The sequence below is a fragment of the Monodelphis domestica genome, chromosome 3, assembly GCF_027887165.1.
Source record: "Monodelphis domestica isolate mMonDom1 chromosome 3, mMonDom1.pri, whole genome shotgun sequence".
NCBI classification, from domain to species: Eukaryota; Metazoa; Chordata; class Mammalia; order Didelphimorphia; family Didelphidae; genus Monodelphis; species Monodelphis domestica.
Genome location: NC_077229.1, coordinates 106,733,058 through 106,756,577, shown reverse-complemented (window position 1 = coordinate 106,756,577; position 23,520 = coordinate 106,733,058). Strand labels below are relative to the sequence as shown.

Genomic DNA, 23,520 nt, shown 5'->3' with positions numbered 1-23,520 from the left:
ATACCTGCGGCTTGCCTATGGGTCTGGGGTGTAGAGTAGGGTGGTGCTAGCCAGTGGTCACCCTTTGAAAAGGGTGAAGGCTAAGCCCCCAATAATGAGAGGAATATGAGATGGGGAGAACCTGTCACATTTTTTTTCCTAGATTCACAGAGTTCATTCACCTTACCTGACTAGAATGCCTAATAATGTCTGTTGATTGGTTGGTGGTTGGGATTATTGGGGTTGTTGAATATCTCAGGTTCTTCTGACCACATGGATTTTTCCATTGGAAAACATAACCAATAAAGCAATAGATCCACAGGAAACTCAGCAATTTATCTTCAGAGAAGCTAAATGTCAAGGATCAGAGAAAGCAGAATGCAATGACTGGCTGGAAATTTCCTCTTCGTAACAACATTTGACCTTTAATATTTCTGACAAGAAACTGCATCTAGCCAGGGGCTAATTGATTTTTCAAAAGATTGGGCAGAGAAAGGGATGAAAGGGAGCCTGCATGGGCTTGGGAAATATCTGTAATCTTTTATAAGTTGTTGTAAGAATAATCACAATAAACCTTGATGTGAGTGCTGACAACTCCCTCAGAAGGCCATATCACCCCAGTAGTCAAAAATAACTATACCAAATGCTTAAATCATAAATTCTACAAGTTTTTCTGTGCCCTTGGATCCACAATTTCTGGCTAGGGTACAATGTTTTTATTGTATAAAGGCACCAAATGTGCCAACCTGATCTCTAAAAAAACAGAGAGCCTTATTATGGCTTTGGGAGAGGATCAGGATATATTAGATTGGAAAACCTTATAGACACCTGGGATGATCTTTAAGCATAGGAAGTGAAGGCCTTCATCTCTGAGACCAAATTCCAGATATTCCCTTCAGCTCCTGGGAGTGGAGGAGGAGAGGAACAAAAAGAAGGCATTCTGGGAGAATGGAAGATTTACACACACACACAATCCTGCAGCCACCTTCTCCAGTTGGTGAGTTCAGCCCCAGAATCCCCATCTGAGGTGTCCAAGCCAATCATACTCACTCCTTCACTATTCTTCCAGGTCTGTATGGGACTCTACTCAGTGCTTTCTCCTCTTCCACCTCAGTTCTTTTTGGTCCTCTGTCTTCCACCATTGGAATGTAATCTTCTTGGAATTGTCAGAGTCTGAAAGCAGGTTGAACCTTGCCATTTCTCACCTTATTTCCTTAATGAGTTTTTTCTTGTAAGGTGATATATGTCTTCTTTCATGATGTGCAGAATATGGATATTTGTATTGCTTGACAACACTAGAATAACCCACCTCAGATTGTTTACCATCTGGAGAAGGCAGGAAGGAAGAGAATTTGGATGGTAAAACAACAGAAAACAATTGTTAAAAAGTTGTTCCTCCATGTAATTAAAAAAAAAGGAATAAACAAAAAAAAATTTAAGAATGTAATCTTCTTGAGGGCAGGAGCTCTCTTTCTTTTTTGTTTGTATTTGTATTCTTGTATTCACCAAGTGGTGAACTTAGACTTCAGAGAGCAGACGCATGGGTTGAAGAACATGAGTAAACCATGGTATCTACTCACAGAAACTGACTATGAAGGTGTATTTTTTTAGACATTGGCTTTGCTTGACCATACGTGATAAGGTAATAAGGATTTTGTTTTTCTTGATCTCTCAACTGGGGCAGTGGGAGGGGGAGGGGGGATGGAAAGAATGCAGATATAAAAATAAAACATAATATTTTAAAGGGAGGAGGCCTGTCTAGAGATAAGGCTTCAGGGTCATGAGACTGTAGAACATTGAGCGTATCTCCCTGTGGAGGGTTTAAAGAATGAAATAAAGTGATGCTCTGTTCATGTTAATACCAACTCTCTTCTCCAGTTAAGTAGGTTAGCGTATGTGTTACGGTTCTGAGGTTTCTTCCTATTCTAATGACTCCATATTATCTGAGCTTCAATATCTTCTTATGAAAAAAGGAAGGTAATACTTTCAGTTGCCATTTGGTAGAGGCTAAAGCTTAGAAAGGAAAATTAGGACTGTTCATCAGAGAAGAACAAATTTAGGAAGTAACAAACTGATTAATGGACAGCGAGGTGGCCCCGTGGATAGAGTGCCTGTCTTGGAGTCAAGAAGGCCCAAGTTCAAATTCAGTCTCAGATTCTAGCTAAGTGACCCTGGATAAGTCACTTAACCAAGTTTGCTTCAGTTTCCTCATCTGTCAAATAAGCTCAAGAAGGAAATGGCAAATAGCTGCAGTATCTTTGCCAAGGAAACCCCAAATGGGGTCATGAAGAGCTAGACACAACTAAAACTATGGCAACAATAAATCTAGCTAATAAGATGGTTTTTACAAAAAGGAATTTTGTGTTTCTAGACCATGACTTAATATAAAGTAATGATAGGCTACTGGCCAAGGTCAGCATGCCTCTTACCAGAGTCAGTAAGAAGGTTTTGCAAATTTGATAAAAAAATATTTTACCCTAACCTCTGAAATTCTATGATTCAGAGTAGAATAAAAACATCTGGCATTTCTATTTCTCCTTAAGGTTTTTCAAAGTATTTTATATTCATCATTTCATTTAATCCTCACAGCAATCTATAGGGTTGGTGTTATAATTATTTCCATTTTATAGAGGAGGAAACTGAGAGTCAGAAAATGAAATTATTTGCCTAGGGTCACATTGCCAATATCTTTCTGCCTTGGATGGATATGTTCCTGGTTGAAATTCCAGTGCCCTATTCAGTACTCCAGACTGACTCAAAAAGAGAGGAATAGCATGGTCCTGTTTGAAGAAGAAGAAGAAGAAGAAGAAGAAGAAGAAGAAGAAGAAGAAGAAGAAGAAGAAGAAGAAGAAGAAGAAGAAGAAGGAGAAGAAGAAGAAGAAGAAGAAGAAGAAGAAGAAGAAGAAGAAGAAGAAGAAGAAGAAGAAGAAGAAGAAGAAGAAGAAGAAGAAGAAGAAGAAGAAGAAGAAGAAGAAGAAGAAGAAGAAGATGATCATGATGATGATGATTAGGAGAACTAAATCTTGGAGAGTTGAGACTGGTTGGTTGGGAAAGCTAAGGACAACAAAAAAAATTTTCATTTAATCTTATGTGAGGAAAAGAACAAAATCTTTTTGTTGAGGATAAGGTAATGATGACTGATAACAAAGAGAGCATGGCTGCCCCACTAACTTTCCTTCCATTTTCTCTGCCAGGGAAAACAATCTTTGGATTAGAAAAAAAAATTGCTAAAACAGAGTTGATATCCAAGAGAAATTCAAAGCTAATAGGACAGCTAGGTGGTTCAGTGGACAGAGAGCCAGACCTGGAGTCAGGAGGATCCAGATTCAAATCTGGCCCCAGACATTTCCAATTTGTGTGACTCTGGGCAAGTAATTTAACCCCAATTGCCTATCCCTTATTACTCTTCTACCTCAGAACCAATACCAATAATTCTAAGACAAAAGGTAAGGCTTTAAAAATGTAGAGCTTATAAGAGAGTCTTAAACTATTCCCAAGGAAAAGACAGTTAGCATGAGCTTGAAGATGAGTGAACTGTTACTCATCCTTCATTTTCGAAGAGGACCAATGACATCATGGGGTGATATATTGACTCCAGAATGTAATGATGGATTTAAACGAGGCAGAGTTGCACAAAGTCATCAACCTCACTCTCTCTCCTAGAGTTATCAAAGTCCAGTGGCAAGACAAAAGTCAAGACAACTAGTGATGGCACAGGATGCAGTGGATGACCCTGGCATCATCTAGGAGATTTGAATTATTGGATGAATCTAAAAGCAAACCAAAGAGAAGATATTCAATGTTCAATATCAACTTGAGGTTAGAAAATTCTTTTAAACTCCTATTAAATATCTGATATAGTCTTTATACTAAAACCCATTTCTGAGAATTTATCCCCCAAATAATTGAAAGTAGATGTGTTGGAAATTGGAGCAATCACTCTCCTAAATACCTTCTTAATTGTCTTGATATGAAGCTAGGCCAAGAATATAAGTGTATGTAAAATATTCTGGACCATTGCTCTGTCCCTCATCTTCATTATGCATATCTTCCAGGAACAAAACTCTAGTACTATCTAATATACACCTTACTTTTCTTCCTATGCCTTATACTTTTGGTTCCTACGTTTCCTTGCCTGGATATATTTTCTTTCTTTCTAGAGACTATTTTTGCCTGTCCTTGAATTCCTACATTTAGCACAGAGTTTGACCCATAGTAGACTCTTAATAAATGTTTGTTGACTGACCAATTGACTATAATGTTGCTCTTCTGGGTTTCATCCTACAAAGTGTCAGAGATGCCTCCATTACATAGAACAGTGTCTGATATACATTGGTATTATTCAATCATTTCAGACTCTTTATGATCTCATTTGATTGAAAACTGTGAAGTCAAATTCTCCCCTTGATAGTTACTCATACTCATTGAATCTGAGTTTGTAATTTTTATTACCAGAATTGGAGATCATATTAAATGTGGGTTTCTATGCCCAGTTAACTGACCTCCCACATTCTTCTCTGGATGTCAAGACTTACTTAAAAAAACAAACAAACACACAACCTTCTCTTCTGTCCTAGAATCAATATTAAGTATCATTTCCAAGGCAGAAGAGTAGTAAAGGGCTAGGCAATGGGGGTTATGTGACTTGGCCAAGATCACACAGCTAGGAAGTGTCTGATGCCAGATTTGAACCTAGGACTTCCCGGTTCCAGGTCTAGCTCTCTAGCCCCTGAGCCCCTTACCTGCCTCAAGACTGATTCTTGTAGGAAGCCCAAGAGGGAAGATCAATGGGTCTAGGAATCCACAAAACCTTCTGTTCAATTACCTACTTTTAAGAAGGAAGTCATCTCCAGCAAGGGTTAAAAAACTAAGCCCTATCATAGACTCTTAGCATCCACATACATACAATGGATTTAAAATTAGAAGACCTTGAGTCTATGTGACCTTAGATAAGTTGATGAAAAATGCTATCCACAGCCATAGAAGGAACTGTCAGAGCATGAATGCAGATTGAACTCTATCATCTCTTGCCTCATTGCCTTCATGAGTTGTTTCTTATATGTGCAATACATGTTTTCTGTCACAACATGAGGAATATGGACATTTGTATTGCATGACAATCCTGGAACAATATATATCAGATTGTTTGCTGTCAAGGAAGTGGGGAGGAAGAGAATTTGGATAGCAAAAGCTGAGAAAAGTTGTTAAAAATGGTTTCTACTTATGACTTATCACTTGCTTATTTGGGTCTGCGATTTGGGGGATTGAGATTTATGAGATTATTTGCTTACAAAAATGAAGAATAAGGAAATATGTTTTGAGTGAAAATACATGAACAACCCAGATTGAGTTGCTTGTCAACTCTAGGAGAGGAGAGGGAAGAAGGGAGGAAGACAACATGAATCATATAAATTTGGAAAACTTATGTGTTTAAATTTGTTATTAAAAATAAAAAGGATAAAACTAAAAATATAAAAATTAAATTAAATGATCAAAAGATTGCAAAAAATAATTTCTGCCTGTAATTAAAAGAGGAATCAAAAATTTTAAAAATGCTTGTTCATTCACTTGACTTATTAATATCTTCAAGCAGAATCTAGAGGAGATGGACAAAAGTCTCTCTCTTTCTTTACTGATTGGAGTCAGGAAAGATCTGAGTTCAAATGTGACCCAAGAGTCTTATTATCTGGGTAATCTTGAGCCCTAGCCATTCAATCTCTGATAGCCTCAGATTCCTTAACTATAGAATGGAGATGATGATGATAAAGTATCTACTCTTCCTGGTAGTTGTGAGGATCAATAGAGATAATAATTGTAAAGCACTTGGCAGTGCCTTGCTAGCTATTATTGTTGTTGTTGTTGTTGTTATCTCTCTTGCAAGTACCATGTAAATAATAGCTATTGCTGTTGTTGGAGGCAGGTAGGTGGGGCAATAGATAGAGCTCTGTGCCTGGAGTCAGGAAAACCCAAGTTTGAATCCTGCCTCAGATGCTTCCTAGCTGTGTGACCTTGGGCAAGTCACTCTTTTTGCCACAGTTTCCTCATCTGTAAAATAATCTAGAAAAAGAAATGGCAAGCCTCTCTCAGTATCTTTGCCAAGAAAAACCCCGCATGGAGTCACTGAAACAAAATAATAAATACCATATAAAAATGTTCTTTAATGGTATTATCTCTCTTATAAGTGCCATATAAATTCTAGTTTGTTTATTATTATTATTAATTATTATCATCATTATCTCTTTTGCTCTCTGGGGCTCCAGAGAGCCCTAACCAGTCAACTTCTACGGTGAGTAGATTCACATTTCTACATCATTTCCAAGAAGTGCCCATGCAGCCTACACTAGAATACCTCTAAGGACAGGAAACTCACTATCTGCGGAGGCAGTAGGTTTCACTTTGGCCTGTCTCATAAAGTCCATGACATAGGCCACACTTTTCTTCCTCCATCATGATCAGGACTTAAGATGATGTATTCAGAGCCAGAAAGGGCTGCAGAGATAATATAAGTCTGGGAATAAAGACGCTAAGGCTTGGAGAGGCAAACTCAATTTCCTTAAGTCACACAGCTAGGAAGTAGTAGTAGCATCTGAATTCAAACCCAGACCCATGTCTTCAAATCCTTCAAAAGCTAGAAGAGAGGGAGGTAGGAAGGGAGAGTGGCAGGGGGAGGGGAAGAGGGGGGGAAACAGTCCCACCCACCCCTCCTGTCTCAGTTCTGCCTCCCCATTGGCTGCCTTCCCAGGGGTGGGCGGGTTCGTTTCTAGAGTCACCGTGGCTCTCTAGCGCCCTTCAGAGGCAGAGAGTGGCATCTCTCTTTCTTCCCAGGTTTTCCCCAGACAGGTAGGTCTACCTGGAAGCTGGTGTGGTGGGGAGGAGGGATCCAGTGGAGGGCAAAGCACTCCCCGCCCCAGGGACCTTAATCTTTGCAGGAGGCAGCTCCCACTGAGGCTGGGGTTAGCCAGAAATTGACTGAAGTTACGGAATGGTGCCTCTCGTGATAGTCACGGAGGCTACAGTCGTGACACAGATCGCCAGAACTGGACTGCTGAAACCTTTTTTTTTGGGGGGGGGGCGGGGACTTGGGCCAAAGTACACACGAGGTCAGGGATGGGAGCCCCCCCGCCATCCCCCAAATCCCAAGCCTGACACTAATAACTAAGACTACAGAGGTCCTAAGCTCCTGGGAGGAGCTTACAACACAGGGTATCGGGGCTGAAAAGGGACCACAGATATAGAATATTAGGGCATAGAATGTCAGGTCTGGGGGCAAGCTTAGAATACAGGATGTCAGACCTGAAAAGGGTAGTCAGAATATGGAATGGTACGGCATAGAATTGTCAGGACGGAGAGGGACTTTAAGGAGGGAGAGTGTATATGTAGGAGGTGGACATCGGAAGAAGGGACGTTAGAATAGAGAACGTCAAAGATGGAAGTCATCTTAGACATAATACCAGAACATCAAATTTGGACTGGTCATTAGAGTTCATCTTCTTCGGTGCCTTCTGGAGTCCAAAAAGGTTTGATTTGCCCAAATCCGCACAGATTACCCCAGCTGTGGCCCAGCTAATTGAAGGCAGATTGAGTAAAAAGACATTCCTAAGGTATCGTCTAAATCTAACACTTTCAGTGTAGAAGGTTCCAATTAGAAGAAGGTTCAGTTTAAAGAAGGTTCCCTATGTATTTTTTAAAACTCTTACCTTCTGTCTTAGTAATAATTCTAAGATAGAAGACTGTCAAAGCCGAGGCAAGGGGGGGGGGGGGGGGTTAAAGTGACTTACTCAGGGTCTCAACTAGGTAGTATCTGAGGTCATATTTGAACCAAGGACCTCCTGCTTCTAAACTTGCCTCTCTATCCTCTAAGCCACCTACCTGCCTCTCCATTTCTTTTTTCTTGATTAAAAAAAAGCTACATAAATATTTTGATGCACATGGGATTTTTCTTTTTATTCTGACTTTCTTGCCATGCCTCATAGCAAGATCTCTTTGGCAGAGTACAGACATTTTAGGAATTTAGCATAATTCTACCTGTAATGTATCCCTCTTCTCCTTTTCCCACTCTTAGGATCTTCATGACACAACAGAACCATTTCTAATCCTTATCTAATTGGCCTCTGTTCAGAGGGCTATTCCTGCTATTTGAATTTAAAGACTTTATCTTTGTTTAGGCTCTTTGATAATTACTTCATATCTACCTTTTTAAAGTTTCTCTTAACTCCTGTGTTTGCAAATTCAAAGCTTCTACACAGCTCTGGTCTTTTCATCAGGAAAGCTTACAAGTCCTTTATTTCATTAAGACTATTTTTGCTTTATACTCGTTTTTTCTGGATAAATTATTCTTGGCTCATATTCTAAGTTCTCTGTTCCTTTACAGTGGTAGCTGCTAAATCATGTGTATTCCTGACAATAGTCAGTAATTTTCTTTGAATTGAAAACTTTGTATTTTGGCTACAATGTTTCTAGGAGTTTCATTTTTTTTTTTTTGAGAGTGGCCAGTAGATAGTTTCCAATTCACCTTTGTCTTTTCTCTCTAAGAGATCTGGATGGATTTCTTGAAATGTGGTGGGTGGCTAAGGACTTTTTGTAGTTTTAGTGTTCAAATAACCCAGTGATTCTTAAATGTTTTTTTCTCCTCGATTTCTTCTCTACATCAATTGTGTTTTGCTATGAGATTCCTTATATTGTTTTCTATTTTTCCAATCTTTTGACTTTGCTTTACTATTTCTTGTTATCTCATGGAATCATTGGCTACTATCTGGTTCATTCTAAGTTTTAGGAAGTTTTATTGCTTGAGCAAGTTTTCATATCTCTTGTGCCAAGCAACTAAATTCCCCTTTTGACTCTTCTATAGCTCTCATTTCTTTTTAAAGATTCCCCCCCCCAGTACCCTATTACACTGATAAAAATATTTTAACTCCACTTTTTAGCCATTGCTTTATCTCATCCAGGAATTCTAGTTAAATTTGTACTCAAGCTGTATTGTTCTTTGAGGCTTTGCTTTTAAATATTTTGCATTCATTCTCAGTTTATTGGCATCTTGAGTGTCCCCATCATAGTAATAGCTTTTATGAGGGAGTTCTTCTGTTTGTTTGCTTATTCTTACAGCCTATTTCCTGACTTCAAACTTGATATTAGGCTCAGGTTCTTCACACTTCTGGAAGGAATATCTGGGCTGTTTATAATGCTGCTTTCTTATGGGTATAGGGAACCTGCAAGTTCTCAGTGCTCAGTGCTAATCCAGGGCAAAGCCTGATCACTGCCCTCCGTGGTCTGAGCTCTGGAAGTTCCTAACCTGGGTTTAGATCTAAGCAACAATAGACTTGTAACAGTCTCAGACCCTATCATCCACTTGGGAAACTGCTGGTTGAGAATGACAGAACTGTAGTTTCCTTTTTGGTTGGGGGTCTCTGCCCTGGTTATACATACTCTGCAGGCCTCAGTCAAGCCAAAACCTGGAATTAAGATCCACTCTGCTCCTTGGGTTTCAGCCACACTGTGATTGCTTGTTTCTGACCTTCCTTCTCTCTCCCATACAACATCTAGATCAGTGATGGCAAACCTTTTAGAGACCAAGTGCCAAACTCCCACCATTAGGCCACATGTGAGCCCCCTGCCTTGCCCCAGACAGGAGAAGGAGGAAGCACTCCCATGGGCTGCTGGGCAGAGGGGCAGATGTCCTCAGGTGTGCATGGAGAGGAGGAAGGGAATAGCCCCCTCTGGCACACATACCATAGGTTTACCAATAGGGATCTAGATCCTTCAACTCACTACTACTTTTCCCCACTCTTCTCTAGATCTGTATATAGAAATATAGTAGTAGATGAATAAGCTACCATTTGGCATCTCTTCCCACACCCTACACAAGATCATGGTGCCCCAGTATGGGTCTATAAGTGTCTTGCTATGGATCTAGAATTACCTTTTACCCAGATGTAGTCTTTCCCTGTGGCTAAATTACCCCATTATTAAATTCAGTTTTTTCTGACTCTTCCTTATCTAGTATGATTCACTAATAAATTCCTCTATTTTTTAACCAATGCCAAAAACTTTTGAAGACTATTGTCGTGTGAAACAATTTGAGGTCTAGAAGTGCTATTCCCTGCTTGATTCCTATTTTTTCCCTTTATCTCCTCTAGAGACTTGAGAACTTTTATTCCTTCAAGTGAATTTTGTTGTTATTTACTGTATACAATAACTATCTGTAACTCCTTTAAGAATGGGGTATCCACATGTTAAACACAGCTGAATTGTGTGTCATATATGGGAGGGGGATGGAGGGAGAGGAGGGAAGGAACATGAGTCTTGTGACCATGGAAAATTATTCTAAATCATCTAATTAAATAAAATTTTAAAAAAGAATGGGGTGTCCAGGGGGCAGCTGGGTAGCTTAGTGTATTGAGAGTCAGGCCTAGAGACGGGAGGTCCTAAGTTCAAATCTAGCCTCAGACACTTCCCAGCTGTGTGACCCTGGGCAAGTCATTTAACCCCCCATTGCCCAGCCCTTTCCGCTCTTCTGCCTTGAAACCATTACACAGTATTGACTCCAAGACAGAAGGTAAGGGTTTAAAAAAAAAAGAATGGGGTGTTCAGAGTGGTATTTTGGCAGAGCCACTGTAGCAATGAGAGATCCCAAAATCGGTCTCAGGCTAATGTATAAATTTGCTTGTAACTTCTGCCACAGACACATATATAGAGGCTAGTGGGCAAGTGAGTAGTCTAAGTATCAGAATTCTCTACTGTTAATTCATAAAAGAGTTTACCTTCAGGGATTTTATCATTATCATCATCATTATTGTCTTCCTCCTGTAAAAAATAGACTCGAATACAGGACTACAATCCCCATGAGCCTTTGCTCCACTTCCCCAGAATGCCTTGTAATCTCACCTGGGCCGAGATCGAGAAGATATTTAAGCAAAGGCTTTTGAAGGGCTCGGGGCTTTTGGACTTCCGTTTTTGGAGCAGAGGCGTCTCTTCCATGATGTGAGGTTATTTTGTCTAGGCCTTTGGCCTAGGCACATGTTTCTTACTTGTATATTCTTAATCTTTAACTTTAATAAACCTCTAAAAAATATAATACTCCTTGTAGAGAGAAACTAATTTCTACCTGCCTCAGATGCCTCAGTCTCCCCCTCTCCCCTAAATTTTAATCATTACAGTTATGGCGACCTAATGGGAAAAAAACTCAGTCTTCTGATTTCTTTTCTGATCTTAAATTCAATTTTAATAGCTAGTACCTAGAAATTTTTTTTTTGAGCCATATCTCACTGGCCAAGGTTTTCTACCCTCGCAAAGCTGCTACAGGCTCCGGACCTGCTGCCCACCCCACCTGGCTCGGTACCGCCGCTTCCTGCCTCAGCCTGCAGCCCTGATTGTCCTCACCTGGTACCTGGTCCCGGCCTTGCCCACCCCCGCAGCCGCTCCAGCTCCAGCTCCTGGCCTCTCACCGGCCCGCTGCCTGCCTATTTCTGCGCCTAAGACCCTCGAGCGTGACCCCAGCCGGCTTATCACCCAGATCCTTGGAGCAGATCGCTCAGGACTCATTGCGACCAGCTGGTAACAGTATTGGCCACGTGGGCGGAGGGGAGAGACCAGAGGGAAAGGAGACCGGGCAATTTTCCCTTAGGCTAAGCCTCCACGTGGCTGGCGGTATTGGCCACAGGGGTATCAGAGAGGGGAAAGACAGAAAAGACTAAAGAGAAGAAACAGATCTTTTCAAACAGAAACTTAATAGCAATGGGCTGTTTAAAAGGATTTTTGACTCTTCTGGCAGTTTCATTGATTTTACCTGCCTGTCAGGGAGCAGACTCAACCCAAAGATTCAACTTTAACTTTGGGGAGGAAAATGGGTGGCCCAGCGAACTGGAAGCCAGGCCCAGAGACGGGAGGTCTCTAGTTAAAATCTGGCCTCAGATACTCCCCAGCTATGGGGCCCTGGACGGATCCCTTGAACCCCGTAGCCTAGCCTTTACTACTCTACCTTCGGACAATAGACATTTAAATGGATAAATAAAAACAAACAAACAAAAAAAAACCCCAAGGAACTTTGAAGAGGCTAAAGGCTATATTCTAAGGCATTTCAGACTCTAATGGTTTATAAAATTATCTGTATTCTATTGCATTTTTTGTTTAAGATATAACTTTGTGATTTTAAGTTCATATATTACTGGATTGAATATTATTCTGTGAACTGAAGGTTGATTGAATTTATTTTGAATGTACTGAGTTTTGAAATTCTGTTGTTTTCCCCCTATAACTGTGTTGAAAAAATATTATTGTGAATAAGCCCATATATGAAAAAACAGCTTTTTTCTATTTTGCTGAGGATAGATGGACTTCAGAACTGGTTATAATTGTATTAACAACCTTTGAAAATTTAATGTGCTAAATACCTCAAATGATTTGATTTTAAGGGTTTTTTAAATATGATTTTGGAATTTTTTTTAACAATCTGGTTATTTTGCCTGCCCCTGCCACGAGGTAAGGCCCATTCTAGTAGCTGAAGTGAAATGTATTTTATAACCCCCAACCTTCCCACGTGTGAATGGAAGTTGGGCAGTTAATTTCAGGGCATTTGTACCCTTGGGAAAAGCCTCCAAGAACAAGGAGCACCCCTTTATTTATGCTCTTCAGCTCACTATTTTACTTCTACCAGGATGATATATAGATTTCTTGATTATGTTCTAAACCCAAGATGAGTTTTACTTTGTTTTAAAATATGTTTAAATACCAAGGTTGAAGGATTGCTCTGTTTGTAAAAATTGTGACAAATGTCCATCAATTCATAGGTTTTAAAAATGTCATACAGCAACTTATGTGAAATATGAAAGTGTGTTTGTTTGCTATTGTAATTAATTGGGCTATTGAGAATTTTGGGGATATTGATACTACATATTTGTACTACTGTATTTTTAAAGATGAAAAATTGTTAACCTTGTTCAATTCATTTGCCTTCTACTCACAGTGATCATGGCCAGATACAAAGAGGAAATGGATCTCATTTTTTGGTGAGAAAACCTTGCATTTTATATTTTCTTAACTGACACAGAGTGTCAATGGTTATAAGCTATATTTTTGAATTTTTTAAAGCTCTTTTTTTATTATATTTTTCTTGCATGTGCAATATACTTTTTCAGTTTTTTTTATTATTTTTTCTCTCCTTTTTATATTTGAAGCACATGTCACCAGTATTAAGATTTTCTTTAACTTTTTGACTTTTCAGTGCTACAAGTTTGAAATACATTTGCTAATGCATGCCCTAGAAAGCTTGTGACTATAAAAATTATGCCACTAATTATTTAAATAAATTATGGGACTTTGCTTAATGATTCTGTCTGATTCTAGGACAAGATATACACAAAAGAGCCACTGCATAGTGCCAATAGAGCATAAGGTCAAAGAGACCAACTAATCCTGGAGAAATTGACGTCACTTTGAGCCTAGACAAAGAGGACTTGAACGTGTTTGGGGTTCGAGGTTGCGGCTGTTTAACATGTGTTAAAAGCAGGTCTTCCTTGTTCCACATTCTACCAAGTACCTCAAACTTGGCTCCCGGAACCTTGGCTTATATACTCTAGTCCCCTTTTCTGCCTCTCATAGTGTGGTACCTTTCTGTAGTCCTGGCACTGACTGGGTAAATGCATCATTACTTAGATCATTTTGATTGGGCCCTGATTGAAGGACCTGTTATAGATTTATTTTTCTTCTACTTTGAATTTTTACACATAAGACTTTGATAGTCTATATTTTCATCCAGAAATTTTTCTTTTCTTTTGGATTTTCTGATGTCTTTTTAATATCTCTTGCCAATTGATTCATATACCTCATACCTCAGCCATGCATCCCTAACTGATTCTGAATCTTTCAATCACCCACAACACGGGGGAATGTAAAAAATATCATTATTCAAATTGCAAAGTTTAAATTCTTTTTGAGAAGAATTTTAGGTAAAGAAGATGCTACCTCTCTGAATCCAGAACTGAACTGTTGGAGAAGCCACCATGAAGAAGCCTCCAGACCACAAGTTGCACAAAATTGAACTTTGGGTGTGGTTGATTGAACATTTATTTGTATGTATACTTTTATGCCAAAGGGGACTGTCCCCTAACGGCTTTTTGTCAATGTGTTCAGAAATTATTGGTTTTATTCTTTTTTCTCTTATCCTCACACTATTGTAATCTTTTAAGTTTATTATGTTTTTATGATCCTTTTGGGGAAAAATTAATTTTTCCACAAATGATCACACGGGGGGGATGTAAAAAATAGACTCGAATACAGGACTACAATCCCCATGAGCCTTTGCTCCACTTCCCCAGAATGCCTTGTAATCTCACCTGGGCCGAGATCGAGAAGATATTTAAGCAAAGGCTTTTGAAGGGCTCGGGGCTTTTGGACTTCCGTTTTTGGAGCAGAGGCGTCTCTTCCATGATGTGAGGTTATTTTGTCTAGGCCTTTGGCCTAGGCACATGTTTCTTACTTGTATATTCTTAATCTTTAACTTTAATAAACCTCTAAAAAATATAATACTCCTTGTAGAGAGAAACTAATTTCTACCTGCCTCAGATGCCTCAGTCTCCCCCTCTCCCCTAAATTTTAATCATTACACTCCTCTTCCTCCTCCTTCTCCTCCTTCCTTTTCTCCCTCCCTTCTCCTTCCTTGATGTCAGAAATATGATTTTTGGGGAGTGGGGTTTGGAGGAAAATTGAAGAGATCTGGAGAAAGTAGTTAAACTGCCATTGTGCTAGTCATGTGACCTGTACACTTTTCTGTTTTCAAGATAATTCTGGAATTATCTCTCAACTCTTGCCTGCCCATCCCTCCATGGCCAAGAGGTCAAAGACAACAATCTATTAGACCTTATCTGGTGGCCTGAAGTCTCAGAACCAGCCCTGATTTTGCCTGAACATAATAGAAATCTTCATTTTGGTTACAAGTAGGACCTTTAGCATCCTCCTCCAGAGAGAATTCCAGCATGTTCAGCTTGGCACTACCCAAGAGGATGGTCTGCTATTGGAAGAGAATCATGCTTCTGATGATTTTAGCATTTTCTGGGGTGTATTTTGGGTCAGGTGAGCAGGTAATGGGAGATAATGGATACTGGAGATGAGATAGCCAGAGTCTGGGGGAAGGATAAACCAAAAGAAATCCCAGGCCTGGACAGGGAGAAGTAGGCAGGGAAGGGAGGTCTCTGAGGGTTCCTGTGTGAGCTGCTGGGAGAGTGCCCGAAACCACATGGAGGTAATGTGAGAGATGAGCAGAGAGGAAGGGAATGGAAGTTCTTGGAGGACAGAGAAGACTAGCATGAGCCAAAGGTAAAAGGTAAAAGCGATCAGAACCAGAGAGGTTCCCTGGTTTAGAATCAGATTATAAAGAAGGGGGGAGACTCAGGATTTGTGCTATAGAAATGTTAATGTTTTACCACTCAAGTCCTACACCAATTTTTATTTTAAGTTCTTGGATTTCATTTTGTAATTTCCCTAATGAGACTCATTTCTTCTCTTGTGTGTTGGGGGAAGGGGCTGAGAGACAGAGACAGAGACAGAGCAGAGATAGGGAAAGAGAGTAACAGCATTAAGACCCACCTTTAATTCTTTTGACATATTTATTTATCCAACTAAATTTTTCCTTTGGTATTTTTTTCTATCCTGTCCATTGATACTTCTAATTTCTAAAATTATTTTCATCTCTGAAATCTTTCATTGCAGAAATTCTTTACTGATCAATGATGTTTTCCTGATATTTACTATTTTTTAATTTGTTCATCAATGGAAGTAGAGGAAAGGACACTTTCAAAACCATGATGTAGGCATGAGATAGAACCACTACTATGAAAGGGAGAGATGTGGTACTTTGGTCGAGCTGCAAAATAAGAGAACTGAGCACCCCCAGTTTTTGGATATGGTAGAAGGGAGAAATTGAATCCTTTCAGCTTTGGGAGAGATGAAAGAATGGAAGAGATTTCCAAAGTGTAGAAAAGGAAAGTTTGGGGCTCAAAGCAGAAAGGCCTCAGAGACTGGCAAAGATGTCCAGCAGACAAGGAGGAGAGCTGGACTCTCAGAAAGGAGCTTCCTTCTCCCCCAACTTCTTCCACCATCATGACCAAGGCTGCTTTCTTTCTGGAGGCCCTGAATTGTAGATGGAGGATTGAGAGAAGTCTTTTCAAATCTAGGATTCAAGAGAAGGCTATATGCCTTCCCCTTCCCTGACTTCTGCTGCCCCAAACCCTGCAGTGGCTTCTCCCAGGATCCTGAGGGAAAGAGATAGCTTTCTTTCTCCCCTCTCTCCTCAGGCTATGAGCTCCCTAAGACTTCCTTCTCTGTCACCCTTGAAGAATGAGTATTCTGCCCTTCCTCTGTCTCCCCAAACTGAGATTCCCCAAAAGGCAGGCCTGTCTTCCCAAGTAGATCTGTGACTGCCTAGGTCTGGGGGAGAAGGGACCTTCAGAAATCTTTGGGGACAGATAGATTTAGAGTTGGAGGCTGAGAGAGGCCTATATTCCTGCTTCTGCCTCATTCTCTCCACAGTCTCAGCCCTGGTATGCCATCATTGCGACTTAAGTGTGGATTGTGTCAACCCAGAAACCTGTAATGAAGGACAATTTGTCTGTATCTTGGACTTAATTAGTGAGTATCTGTTCTCCTTCCAGGATAGAGTCCCATCACTGACCACATTCCTTTTCCCCTCTCCATCTCCTATTCTCCATCTTCATGTACCGCCAGATGGACACTGAGGCCCAAAAGGCCTTTGAATTTTATGAGGAAGGACCCTAGCTGAGGTCAAGAACCAAAATGAGGGGAACAACTTTATTCCAAATTGGGAAAATGACAGAAATGGGCACTAACCCCAAATAATTAGGAATTGCAACTGAGCCAGGGACAGAGGAACTTTATTGGGTCAGGACTCTGGAGCCTTTCCTTTGTGGGACAGGGTCTCCCATGGGGGGCTGGGCCTTCCTCTATGGAGGATCTCTCAGATGGGTTTAGGCTTTTCCTCTATGGACAAGGTATCCTATGGGGGCTGGAGCTTTCTCTGCAGATCAGGCGGACCTAGAAGGAACCTTTCCTCTCTGGGTCATGTTTCTTCTCTGTCTGTTCCAGAAGTTCCAAACTATACCTCAGTTCAAAAGATATGCTTCTCAAGTTGTAAGGACTACCTTTTATTAGAGAATCCACAAAAAAAAGGCCGCATTTCAAGCAAAAGCAATGAATCCCATTGGCTCGATCAACACAATCTGCGTGCTGACTACCATCATCATAATGAAGTTGGAGTACACAAAGAAAAGGTCTCCCTGGAGCATCTCATTGTGTGCTGTGACAAAGACCTGTGTAACCAGGCCAGGATCAGGAGTCCAGAAGGCTTAATTCTTCTCTTTGGGCTCCTACTCAACTTCCTCCCCTCTTCAATTCTGTGACATTGTTAGACCCTTCTAAGACAATTTTCTCATATTAAGATCTCATAGAATATTCATAGTAATTAAAAGTAAGTCGAATTGACTTATGCTGGACTTACACTCCGATTTTGGTTTCTAAATGTATTTCTGGAAGGTTTATCAGAGGACTTACCTGCTCAACTTGCCGAGCTGACAGATTGGTCTTGTTTACCCTCTGATTGTATATCATCAGCTGGGGATGAATTGGTTGGCTCAGTAAGTCCTCTGGGCTAGAGCAGTTTGATCCTTAATGCTAGACCCCTAAAAGAGAGTCTATGGGGCAGATTTATCTCTCCATTTCCCCTTTTACAACATATATGTCAGTACTCCTTGGTCTCTGGAGTGTATACAACTGCACATTAGCAGAGACTCCCCTTCAGGAACTGACCAACCAGCCATCCTGCCATCAGCCCTAGAAATGACCAACTCGACTTTGAGCTATAGTCAAGTGAGTCCAGATGCTTAGTTCCTGGTCTGAATGAATCCCTGGATTCAGCCCTAGAGGCTCAAGCAGATGCCCTCTGCAACTAGAAGTTCAGCAATGGACTAAAGCCACAACATTGAGGGGAAACATTTTTCAAGTTTTATCCTCTGCTACCGCTGTGAAACAATTTGGATGGTGCAATTCAATTAGGAAGGGGATTGCTGAGTCTGGAATGTCTATTCCTTCAAGGTAGTACCATAAGCTTAGATGCCACAATTAGTGAAACTGAGGCAAACAGAAGGGAAGCGAATTGCCTGTGGACACATAGCTAGAAAGGTTCCAGAATGTCTGAGACTGGATTTGAACTCAGATCTTCCTGACTTCAAGCCCAGCTCTTAACAATCTAACTGCCTAGTTGAAAGTTCATAAATCCAGTACTTATAAGAGCCGGATCCCAAATAACTAGGGGGGGGGGACCATAAATATAAAACTAACAAAAGTAAAGAAAGGGGGAGAGGAAAAACCTTAATTTCTTCTCTCAGAGGCAAAGTCTAATCCCATATGAGCTCCCAGAACATGAAGAGCTTTCCCAACATAAATTGGGGACTTGGAGTAGAATGGAAGTCACCACCTCATTATCAGGTGAAAAGTTAAAATGTCCTTGGGGGGGGATTCTTCCTATCAAAACCTTCAGCAGGGAAGACAAACCACACATTAACCCCTTACCACCCCCCCAAAAATCTTCTGCCAATGCATATAGAAATCCAAAAGGAAATCCAAGTGAAATGTCTTCTTGGGCCCCTGCAACACAGAAGAAAGTTAATTTTTCTCCAGTAGATCCCTAAAAAGTCATCATGAATTATAAGTGGAGATTTGAACCCACAAGTGATAGAACAACCTGTTTAGATCCAAAAAGCAAGCAAGCAAACAAGCACAGATGAGTCTCAAAGACTTGAGAGAGTCACAAAAAGGGTTATTAAGCCTTGATTGAAAGTTGATCAAAAGGGATCCCCTAATGAGTCTGATGAAGGGTTCAAATGTAAAATCCACAGCCCAAAGAGGGAAGCACCTCAATTCTGGAGCCCTAGGGAAAACCTCGTATAAAATTAGGTTTGGTTCAGGTCTAAGATCTCCCTTGGAATCCCTACTAGAAAGAAAGGTACTTAACTCTCATATAGGACAGCTATTTCTTTCCTCTACCACAAAAGAAATATTTAAAACAAAATACTCAGAAGTGCCTTGACAAAACATAAAACATGTAACAACAACCCATAACTCCCCTTATATTCTTCTGGGAGACTGGTTCTTAAAATATGAAAACACAAAACAGTCAATGGGCCTGCTGTGCAGATATGCAGATATCTCCCTCACTTCTAACCTGTACTGTCTGGGCAGCTCACAAGTTAGCATCTTCTAGAAAGGCTTCTGCGATGGGGCTTTTTTAGACTTTCATCCATAATGCTCTGGATCCCAGGAGCCTCCAGCCTCTTGAATCTAGCCAGGTTAGGAATATCCATCTCTCCGTATCTCTGTTTGGTCATCTATGCTCAGAGAAAGTAATACATGATAGAAGAAGCATGTAGAGGGGTAGCTAGATGGCTAGGTGGCTCAGTGGTTCAGTGGACAGAAAGCCAGGCATCAAGATGGGAATTCCTGGGTTCAAATCTAGCCTCAGACATTTCCTAGCTGGGTGATCCTAGGAAAATCAATTAATCCTTATTTGGCTTAGCCCTTAGCACTCTTTAGCCTTAGAATCGATACATAGTATTAATTCTAAGATAGAAAGTAATGTTTTAATCTCCCTTGGAGATTAAAATAAAAAATTACTTTCTGTCTTTGAACTTATTGGTTCAATTGGACAGAAAGTAACATGTTTTATTTTTTTTTTCTCCCTTGGAGAAGAGTAGGGGGAAAGAGGCTAGAAATGTCTATTCTGCCCTCTCTACATGTAGGAGACAATCCTGGCTACAACAATGATAATAAGGGTTTATATAGCGCCTACTATGTGCCAGCACTGTGATAAGTACTTTACAAACATTCCCATTTGTCTTCTGCCTCCTTAGAATTCCAGTGGTCATCACCATGCCTGGCACATAGTAGGGACTCTCTCTCTCTCTCTCTCTCTCTCTCTCTATATATATATATATATATATATATATATATTTTTTTTTTTTTTTAAACCTTACCTTCCATTTTGGAGTCAATACTGTGTGGAGTCAATACTGTGTATTGGCTCCAAGACAGAAGAGTGGTAAGGGGGTCAAGTGACTTGCCCAGGGTCACACAGCTGGGAAGTGTCTGAGGCCAGACTTGAACCCAGGACTTCCCATCTCTAGGACTGGCACTCAATCCACTGAGCTACCCAGCTGCCCCCAGTAGGCACTATATAAATGTTTATTTCTCTTTCCCCCTCCTCTCTTTCCTTCTACAATAGCTCTAGGAGGTGGATGATATTATTATACCCATTTTATAGATAAGGAAACCAAGGCAAACAGATGTTAAATAACTTACCAGGGTCACACAACTAGTGTCAGAGGACAGATATGAGCTTAGTTCTTCCTGATTCCAAGCCCAGTTCACCGCTCTACCTCTCTACCACCATCACTGCCACCAACCCCAAGTTAGCTCCCAGAGAAAAGGCTGAGTTGACTGATGTTTAGGAATCCCTGAGTGACACAGGGTAGGATTGACACTAGCACCAAAATGGACTAGTGACCTATTAGGAACAAGTGATCCTAGCTTGTGATGAGAATCAGTCCCAGCTGGAAATATCATCTCCCTCTGCAGCCCTGAGGTCCCGAGGACCATCCCTTCTCCTCATCACATCTTTACATTTATGCCTACTGTGAACTGCTAAAGCTTTGGCGTCCCCCTAGCACCTGGACTGGATCGTTAAGATCTCGGACTCTATCCCTTTAAATGGCAAAGTCAAAGCCTTGGCTTTCTGGTCTCCATTTCCCTCCTCCATATTTAGTCATTCCTTAGTAGTGCTTTTTGGTTTGGTGATTTGGTTTTGGAAATCTTTTGGGTTTCCTTTTTCTTTTTCTTCTATTGTACCAGGATTTCCATCTCCTGGAGATGTGGGTTGTTCCAGTAATGACCCGAAGGCCATTTAGGGTAGAAGGAATTCCACAAGCACTTTAGGGCCTCGACATCAAGGAATGGGAATGGTGGGAACATTATCTGCCAAAGTCCCTTCCATTTGGATGAGGTTATTTTTCCTCCTGAAAGCCAAGTCCCTGAGACTTTATTAGACCAGAGGGCTCTAGTTTAAGCTATTGATTAAGCTTCATAGTATCATAAAACTTGGAAAAGGGGGCCATTCCATGAGATCAGTTCCATTCAGACTTTCTAAGTGTATCATAGCTTTTAGAGTCACCCTTGCTAGTCAAGACAAGGAGGATTTTGTTTATCTGAGTCCATTCTGTGGCTAAATAAACCTCCTATTAATTGTCAAATGGACTACAAGTGTTTCATTTTATTCCACTCCTAAACTTAATCAACTGACCTGGCCTCAGTAAGGCCAGCCCTACAGCACTCCCCCTAAACTCTCCCAGAAAAGGCTGAAGCATGAGCCAAGGGTCACTGATTTTCTGACTGGGTCCCTAAGAGACACCGACATTCAGAAAAGGGGCAGTCTAGAGAGGGTTTGTGCCCAGCAGACACAACGCAACAGGAGCCTTTTGGAAAGATTAAATTGGGTTCTCATTCTGGCATCCTTTAGGGAACAAAAACTATTCTTTTCTTATCTGTTTCCATCTACTTCCTGCTGTTAAATATTTGAATAGAGAACATAGAAAGGTGGGAGAAAACTCCTTCCTGTCTGTACCCTGAGTGGCCAGGTCTTAGAACTATTATCTAGGTGTAATGGGGACTGGTCAGTGAACCATCATAGTGTCTACAGAAAGCTCTACAATTAGGGGTAGAGGGTGAGAGAAGACTTAAGAAGTCGATCAATCAATAAACATTTATTAAATGCTGATGCAGAAAGTGCATGATGACATGTAATAGAGGGTCCCTGCATGCACAAGTATTCTGTGACTATTTCCTGTTTGCTTCCTGAATGGTGTTAATAAAAGCCATTAACCAGCCAGATCACTTACTCTCTTTCCTGCTTATACCAACAAGGTGCAAGGCTTACTCTTGAAGTTCTGGAGGGGAAGGAAAGGAGAAAGAGGGGAGAGCTAGCATCCTTTCCCCCACTCAGCTGGTCCATGAGCAAAAGCCTAGGTGTGGTCAAGTCTGGATCTGGGATGAGGTTGCCTCCTATTAGTGTCTTCTTTCTTTTACTACGAGGTTTTGTGAGATCTCAAAAAGGGCCCAGAAATCCAGTAGTTGAGCCTAGCTGGTAAGGAGTGCGGCCCCAAGGAGCGACCACACAAGATCCAGCCAAGCAGTGGATCATGTCCTGCAGCCAGGGAGCACCTTGTCCATGGACTAGGCCACATTTGGAAGTGAACTCTCCCAGGGACCAGGGTGGGGAAAAGAGAGAGACCATACCCTAATTTGAAGAGACATTTCCATCCTTCTGTTCTTTCTATGCCTTCTCAATAAATTTTTATTTCATTTCTTTTTAGAAATGAATTGATGTTCATTGCTCATTTTTTTAACCCCTTACCTTTTGTCTTAGAATCAATATTGTGTATTGGTTCCAAGGCAGAGGAGCTGTAAGGGCTAGGCAATGAGGGTTGTTAAGTGACTTGCCCAAGGTCACACAGCTGGGAAGTGTTTGAGGTCAGATTTGAACCCATTCTCTAAGTTCAACTCTCAATCCACTGAGCCAACTACCTGCCCGCATTAATCACTAGCCTTCTGAAGCATGACTTTCCTTTAGACCACCACTCACATGATGCTGTCTAGAGAAAAGTGGGGTTGGGAGGAGATGACACTCTAGAATGAGGGTTCAAGCCTATAGATTTAGAGGAACAACCCCAATCTATTAAGATCACATGTAGAATCTGAGGAGCTATGTTGCAATCTGAGAGACCAATTTGCCAGTAAAGTCAGAGTTAGGATAATGACTCTATATGATAGGTTTTCTCATTATGCACTTTTAATGTATTAAAATCAGATGTCTGTCCAATATGGCAGATACTCTTGGGTCAAATACGTTTTTAAATTAGTTTGGAAGTTTTTATTTAACAAATTAATTTAGAATATTTCCTCGTTGTTAAATGATTCATGTTCTCTCCCTCCCCTCCTCCCAACCCCCTCCCATAGCCAATGTGCAATTCCACTGGGTTTTACATGTGTCATTGATCAAGACCTATTTCCATGTTGTTGGTATTTGCACTAGGGTGATGGTTTAGAGTCTACATCCCCATCAACCCATGTGATCAAGCAGTTGCTTTTTTCTTCTGTGTTTCTATTCCCACAGTTCTTTCTCTAGATATGAATAGAGTTCTTTTTGAGTCAAATACTTTTAACTGTCAGTCAGAGGACCTTGAGTCAACTGTGCATGCCTAGAAATTTTATTTCCTCCCCCTTTTCTGTAGGTATAGCTTTCCCAGAAACCCTCTAGCCTTCGGAAGCATGATTTTCCTTTCGACCTCCACTCACATGATGCTGTCTAGAGAAAAGGGGGGTTGGAAGGAGATGGCTGTTTGCCTTGCTCACCTACCTACCGCCATGGCTGATTTTTACAAAAATCTTATAAATAATATTTTATAAAGTTAACATTTTACCAAGAGTGGC

The 23,520-nt window shown here is 40.7% G+C and overlaps 1 long non-coding RNA gene across 1 annotated transcript; it reads left to right on the top strand.

The window, feature by feature from the left end:
• Nucleotides 1–10,758: 10,758 nt before the first annotated feature.
• On the top strand, nt 10,759–18,779 carry LOC130458320 (uncharacterized). The gene is made up of 3 exons (XR_008917479.1): nt 10,759–15,042; nt 16,498–16,596; nt 17,071–18,779. It is a non-coding gene; the product is annotated as an uncharacterized LOC130458320 (long non-coding RNA).
• The last annotated feature ends 4,741 nt before the right edge of the window (nt 18,780–23,520 follow it).